The following is a 7,812-nucleotide window of genomic DNA, read 5'->3' as shown; positions in this document are numbered from 1 at the left end:
AAGGTCACATCAGTCATCTTTGACAAGTCAAAGGTCACATATGTTAATAATTAAAATCAAGTTTAACTTGTTTGATGTTAATAAAAAGCAGAAGTTTACATTAGTCATGCATGGTCTGGGTTTAGGTTAAAGGTCATCCACATGTGGTGCTACATTATTTTTTAGGAGGGTTAAAGTTTACACATGAAAGGTAAAAGGAAGATAGCGGGCCTGGAAGCTTTTATTCATCAACATTTTTTTAATTTTATAGATTTATATTTTTCTTTATATATTAACATCTAACGAGTTACAGCAGTTGGTGTATTCACAAAGATAAAAAGGTAGGGATGGACTAGCTGCTTCAGAACTAGCAGCTTTGTTATTTATTTATATCCTGTTCCTACTCCAGTTACCAAAGGAAAAGTATAAGAGAGACAGAGTGTCTGGATGTTGCTAACACAGATGTATGTTTTGCTGTTTTATTATTGTTGAACTTTAATCTGGGCCAGCAAATAGTTCCATAAAGTTTATAATGGGGTGTGTGACAGAGACAGAGCGTCTGGATGGTTTTAACACAGATGTATGTTTTGCTGTTTTATTATTGTTAAACTTTGACCTGGGCCAAAGCTAAAATTTCCATAAAGTCTGGGGGTATACGTTTCACCTACACACACCCAGGATCTGGTTGAGGAAACCATGGTGGATTGCCTTAACATCAGTAAGTATTAAACACAATGTTAATACCTTACATATGTAAACTTTAACCTAAATGTAAATCTAACATCACACGTGGATGACCTTTAACCTAATCCCCAGACATGTCCCTGCATGAATAATATAAACCACCGCTTTTCATTAACATCAAACAAGTTAAACTCAACTTGTCAAAAGTAATTGATATGACCTATAAGTCACAAATCAAGGTTTTGTCAGTTGCCAGCCTATATATTCTCACTGACCTAATCCTAATAAATTCCCTATTAAATAAACTCAAATCCTTTGTGGTTCCTGAAGTTGCCCTCCTGTCAAATTCAATGTTTCTACATATGTTTCTTTATCTTTGCGATAGTTCAGCACAGAAATATGTTTCAGACATTTCTTGAATCTGTGGAGTCTGCTGTCAAGATCTCAAGATTGTTCATGACTCACATCTGGAGTTATAACCCTATGAAGAGGGGTTGGGATACAGTTCATCCATCTCTTACTGTGTGTAATTGGTGCATTCATGTGTCTACATTCTGTGTGAAACGGACCAACGGACACTCAGGAAATGACACCGAGTCAGTGATTTCCTGAGTGTTCCTTTTAACAAGTGTCTACGAGTGGACTGATGGAGAATGTGGAATGGCATGGAAAGAGCTTACAGCTGCTGAAGTTGCTGTAGCAGTTTTAGAAAGTAGCAATGATGATAACAGAGCATTTTGATATGAAACATATGAGTATCATATTATATGCAAGAGCCTTCAAAGACAAATTTAAGAAGATACACAAAAATCGAGAAATATATATTCTTTAAAGAGTGCTCTGTCCATCCTGATCACAACACCCAGTCTGACCAGCAGGTGTAGAAACAGAGCTTTATACACTGTAACCAAAGTCAGATTTGAAAAAAAAAATTCAAATGGAACTTAAAGCTGCAAAAACTTCTCTGCCTGATTAGGACTGTGTGTGCCTTTCACGCTGCACCGTAATTGTAACTGTGGTAACCTAAACTGAATCTACAGCAGCGGGCCTGTTTTTTCCAAAGCTTTTTGACACAGCTTCTTCTTTGCCAGCTTCTCATTTGAGTTTTCCCATTAGATGGTGCCAGATACCTGCCACACGATTTAAGGTGGAAAATTTAAATATGACACCAGCAAATAGGAAGCCTTGGGTAAGCATTGTGGTTAGGTGGTTGGGATTAATGTAAGTAGACATTCAGTGGGCTCCTGTTGGCCTGCTGACCCACTATCTTTTTACTTAGTGTTTTTCAGATAATCCAGTACTGAGTATTCAGAGCATTACACAGAATGCCACTTTTATTACTCATTTTCACTCAGTTTCATATCCTTTTAATGATTCTCTTGTGTAGTATCCCTGCTCAAGGGACTCTTCCTACTGTTTAATCTGAGGTTTTGTGTTACATTACTGAGAAAGAAGTATAATTTAGCAGATGTATGATGCCATGAGCCAATGGAAAATATGTTGAGTTTTATTCAACAGGATTACATTTTATGAAGTAAATCTGACAACTCAATTTCACTGAAACAACACTAACTAACTCAGTTTCACAGATATGCTTTGTTAAGTCATATCAATGAGAGAAAACTGATTAAAGTCGAAAACTGAGTGATTTTTTTGATGGTACAGATAAAACTGTTCCTGCGTCAGCAGGAGATTTGAAAGATGTGTAGAAGAGACTGATGGGGAGAGAGGGCAGGTGTGCAGGTAACCTATAACAATGTTACTGGGGAAACATCGGACATGTTTTTGACATATTTTTTCATTTTCTGTTGCATATAGTGTTTTCACTCTTCTTTATTACATTTATTTCTTTTATTAGCCATGCTAATCAAAATTGCTGGATGCACATTTTATTGATGTGTAAAACCTCACACTAAATATAAAAGTAGCAACAAGGTTAGCTTACAAATATTTCTGGGGTGACATTATCCCAAAGCAAGTCTACAGTGAACTGGGCTGAGTCCCAGATCTTTACGTGCCCAGCCAATGCCTCTGTCTTTTGTAAATGCGTGGTTCTATGTAGAACCGTTAACATTTAAACCATTTGAATGCAGAAATGGTTCTCTGCATGATTATGTGGTTGTTCTCTATGATGGAAATATTTCTTTAAAGATCCTTTGGTAAAATGTGGTTCAACATAGATCTATATACAGAATGAGAGAGACATACAGTTTACTCATCATATTTTCATTTAGACCTTAAAATTATTCACAGCAAATTTGAAAGACCTGAATGTTTTCTCTCTTTCTCTTTATAGTGAGACAAATTCATGTGCATTTGAATTTATGATTTTATCGGAGGACTATTAACAACACTTAAGTTTTAATATTTTGTAAACTTACAGGCATATATTTTCCTAGGCTCAAACGAAAAGGGGAGAATGAGGAAGTCTGCAGCTTGCATGAACTATGACTGCAAACAAAATGGAGAAAGACTTGCTAAATGTACATTGAATGCCTGCAGTACACAAAAATCACCGTGGGGAGGCGCTAAAATGAGCCTAAATGAGGAACAGAATACATGTGTATTCGTGAGAATGAGAACTTTTCCCTTTTCAGGCTGGGCGGAAGTGAGTTTTGCCTTTTTTGGTGGAGGAAAACATTGTTTGTGGTTGCGGTGGTGGCTCACCTCAGTGTCCGAGCAGGGAAAAGTGGGGCGTTCCAGTTGAAACGTGCAAGTCGGAACTCAGAAAATCCAACTTTCCATTTAAACAGGAACACGATCAACTTGGAAGTGACATCATTCCAAGCTCCAACATCTAACTTCCAAGCTAAAAGGAACGTACCGTAATCTCTGTTGAAACTGCAGCATGTCTGACTAAAAAGCAGTGACAACTTTTTTAGTGTCCAAGAAGTTGCGGTGTGTGTTTAATATCACAGAATACAGAATACAGAGCACATATTCAGTTATTAGGTTAAATATTGGTTGAACTACCTTAAACATGATGATGTGGGCTATAATTAAAACTGCAGCCTTTGTAATTAGAAAACTGCACTCTTACAAATCTTTCAAACTCTTTCTGTCATTTTAAATATTTTTTTATAAAATCTGCTTGAATTGTGCACAAATTGACAATGTAGAAGAGAAATACATGCATGTAAAGGATTCATGTTTGTGTTCAGTGTGACAAAGGAGTTGAATTGATAATATCAGCACTCAAGAGCAGAGGAAGCACATAAGCTAAAAATGGGCTTTTGACTAGAAAGGAAAATGTTGCTTTTAATTCAGTAGATCAGAGAATTATCACCTCAAACTCTCAACTAACAGACTTGCAACTAAATTTCAACTCTATGTCCTCCAAACCCAACTACAACACATTATCAACCAAATATTATGAGACAACAGCTGACATTTCTCAGCCAAGTCTGAAAAGCTGCTTCTGTGTTGGCTTCCGTTTACTTTTCTAATCTAGCTTTTTAAAACACAAATGTAAACAGTGTGAGGAGTTTGTTGAACAGCTCCTCACCTTCAAGAGTCCAGTTCCTTCTACTCTTCCAGCAACACTGTGTGAGCGCAGAGGCACACACAGCTGATCAAATGCAAGATTTTTTTGCTGGAGAACTACAGTGAGAGAAACAGCACCACCACCTGGACTGCTGGGGGCTTCACACTGAAAACAAGCAATCATGAAGCTGGCAGATCATCTTATGAAATGTAATAAATAAAAAAAAAAATAAGGCCTAGCCTAATAATATCCTAATCACCTCACTCTAGTAGTTATAACTCCAGTATTTAAGTTGTTTTTACCTTTTAAAGGTCCTGTATCATGGAAAACTATTGTTTTTGCTTTCTTTAAATAAACAGTTGATGTGGTTTGTAAACACTGTTAAAGTGTCAAATCTATTCACTTCCCAGTCCATAGAGTCCATATGTAGAAACTAAACTACAAAATTTAACTGTGTCAGTCTAAGTCAATCTTTCCATGATGTCAAAAAACTATACATTTACATATATACACATATTTTAGCCTACATCAGTTTAGCCCCGCCCCTTTATGCTAAAGTTATATAGCATGTTTCACCCAGAACAGCTTTTTGAACAGGGCAGCAAATCAGAAGAGAGCTCATTTACATATATCACTCATAAAGACAAACAGCCTGTTTAAGGGATAAACGGAGTTTAGAAAACTGTCTTTAAATTAAACATATTTTAATTTTGACTAACCACAACCCTATCTGGACTAAGCGGTTAATGCTGATGATTTTTTTTACTAATATTGGTGCATAAAAGCACATACGTGTCATAAAAGACAAAATAAAATGCAAGACAAATGTAGGATATGGGCCTTTTAAAAAATATTCCATAGTCCAATATAAGAGTTACATTTATCTGCAATTATATTAAACTAATATGCTGTGTTTTTCCTTTTGTTGTTCTCTTTATTTGTTAGGTGCAGTGCAGCAGTAACACTCCCACAACTTTTAATCACACCCACACTATAATCAACATTTAGTTAAAGGTTGAATCAGAGTTTATTAAACGTCTAGTTTATATGGGTTTTCAACATTGATTTAACGTTGAACAGTGTCTGCACTTTAATCAATGTCTGAAATCAGTGTTGATTCAACACTTCGCTGTTGAACTGCACAACGGTGAATCAACATTTCTTTGGTATCTGGGAGCGCTAGGCCCAAGCTATTGCACTAACCACAAACTAATGTGCTAACCATAGGCAAACATGTTAAACACAAGCTTATATACTAAATGGGAGCTACCCTGCTAACCCTGGGCTAATGCATTAATCGCAAGCTAATGTACTAACAACAAGCTAATGTGCAAAACATGAGCTGATGGGCTAACTGTGAGTGTGAGTGAATGTGTATGTCTGTCTGTCTGCCCTGTGATGGACTGGCGACCTGTCCAGGGTGTTTCCTGCCTTCCGTCTAATGACAGCTGGGATAGGCTCCAGCACCCCCGCGACCCAGAAGGAGAAGCGGCTTAGAAGATATGTGTGTGTGTGTGTGTGTGTGAAGTTAACATGAACCACTTGACTGTTTACGATACCATTATAACACTAGCACAGGGCTGCTAACTAACTAACTATCAGCTCAAGGTTCAGTTACCCTCTTATTGAAACTTGAGCTAATATTCAATTAGTTAGCAAGCCTGTACTAGTGTTATAATGGTATGGTTTGCTGTTGTTATACCTTTCCTTTTCCATACATATCTCATTAAACTGAATTTAATGTAAATGAATGTAAACATGCTTGTATATTACTCATCTTATTAATGCTATCTCATGTTTGTCTTCTGTTTAAACCAGGTCACTGGTGTGTTTATTTGAAAATGAGACAAGTTTGGGCAGGAAAATCCTTTATCTTGCAATGGGGATGGGGTGGGGAAAATGGTCACAGCACACAAATCCTTACAGGAATTCATATTTTTCAATTAAAAAGATCAACTTTTTTTTCAAACATCTGTTATGTATATGAATGTTTACAGTGTGTCCACCTAGAATTCATTTACTATAAATGTATTTTACATAAAGTCACACAAATTTCACATTTCACAATATGAAATGTAATGTAATCTCAGAACAGCAGGAGAGAAGTAATTAGTAACTTGTGTCTTCTTTTTAAAAATAAAATAAATAAGATCAACACGTGCAGTATATTCAATTTGTAATTTCATGGGGTCCTTGGCTAATGGGGGCTATTGGATTACTTAAGAGCAAGACAAGAGCAAGCAACAATGACCAAAATGCTGAGACTATAATTAATGAAGATGTCTGTACAGCAGAACACAATGAGTAGAGAATAGTAGGGATCTCTACATCGTTTTTAGTACATATTGTTAGGCTTTTAACAGAAAGGTAATAGTTTGTAGAGACATTTGTGTCTGTGATGGAACTGAGATTTGTTTCGGGTCGCTGACAGTTGCATAGCAGGGAAACTCATTTTAGCTGAAGTCCCAAGCTTTTCTCTTAAAGGTCTGTGGTTTGTTAATGTTTTGACTTGATGCACACATTTGCCATTGTGAGTATAGACATGCAATTTTTTGCTCCACTTGAAAAGCTTCTTTAAATTTCCCAGAAAATCACACAGAAGAACCTCTTCTCCAAATCATAGATCAGTGCATATTTCAAACTAGTCTGTCTTTATCTGGTTGTGTCATTACATAACAACATAATAGAGTCCATTATAGTCGTGATTGGTGGATAGGGGGCTGCATTGACATTTGCATTTCTACAATTGTAAATAACAGCTATTTTGTGTAAAGTATGTTTGTTTTTTAGAGTAGATCATAACAGTATATTTAGTTTATAATTTCATGGGTCCTTGGCTCATGGTGGTCCTTAGCAGTTGTCTGTTTCTGCCTAGTGCAAAGACCATCACTGCTAAAGAGACAAAACCAAGTGTCAGCAGAAGTAGAATAAACCACAACAGGTCTCTTCCTCTTTGCTGACCTAAACAGTTTAGTTCCTGCAGAGTGTGATGATGTGTTCCTTTTCTATCTGCCCACTCTGCATTTGAATTACCTTAGATTTTCATAAAGGTATATCTGGGGATATATGTTTTTGGCTATTTCCACACAGTGGAACAGAACACACAGTGTGTACAAACAGTATAGACAGTGCACCTAATGTAAATACTTATATATACTTGTGGAAGATAGTGTGTTCTTCTTTCTCTGCTTGGTTAGTAGAGGTCTTGCCTTTCTTTAAAACTGTTTCTGTAACACTCAGCTGTGATGTTGACCTGAAAAGTGGAGGATCTTGATTTTTATTTTTTTTTTTTGCTGTCTATAGTGTTTATAGTGTGATATTTATGTGATATTATGGAAAACATGTATGCATGACGTGGCGGTGGTTGTGCTATTCAAACTGTTTCCTGTGTTGCACTGACACTGACCTGCTTCTGTTTCTCAGTTTCTATTTCACAGCAAATAAGTCTGGCTTTACAACCTCTCTATTGACAATTCAGAAGAGTTAAACATTGTTTTAAAGACTGAAAAAAATGATCACAGACATTAAAATATGTGCGTGAGGTAAGGCTTTTTTATATGTACTACATTATTCATTATTTTATTTTAGACTTCAGTAGGCCATTTGTGTCTTAATGAATTAAATGTCTGTGTATTGTGACTCAGACTTTGAGTGTGATGTATGGA

The sequence above is a fragment of the Colossoma macropomum genome, unplaced genomic scaffold (genome assembly GCF_904425465.1).
Source record: "Colossoma macropomum unplaced genomic scaffold, Colossoma_macropomum, whole genome shotgun sequence".
Classification (NCBI taxonomy): domain Eukaryota; kingdom Metazoa; phylum Chordata; class Actinopteri; order Characiformes; family Serrasalmidae; genus Colossoma; species Colossoma macropomum.
This window is presented reverse-complemented; position numbering follows the sequence as displayed.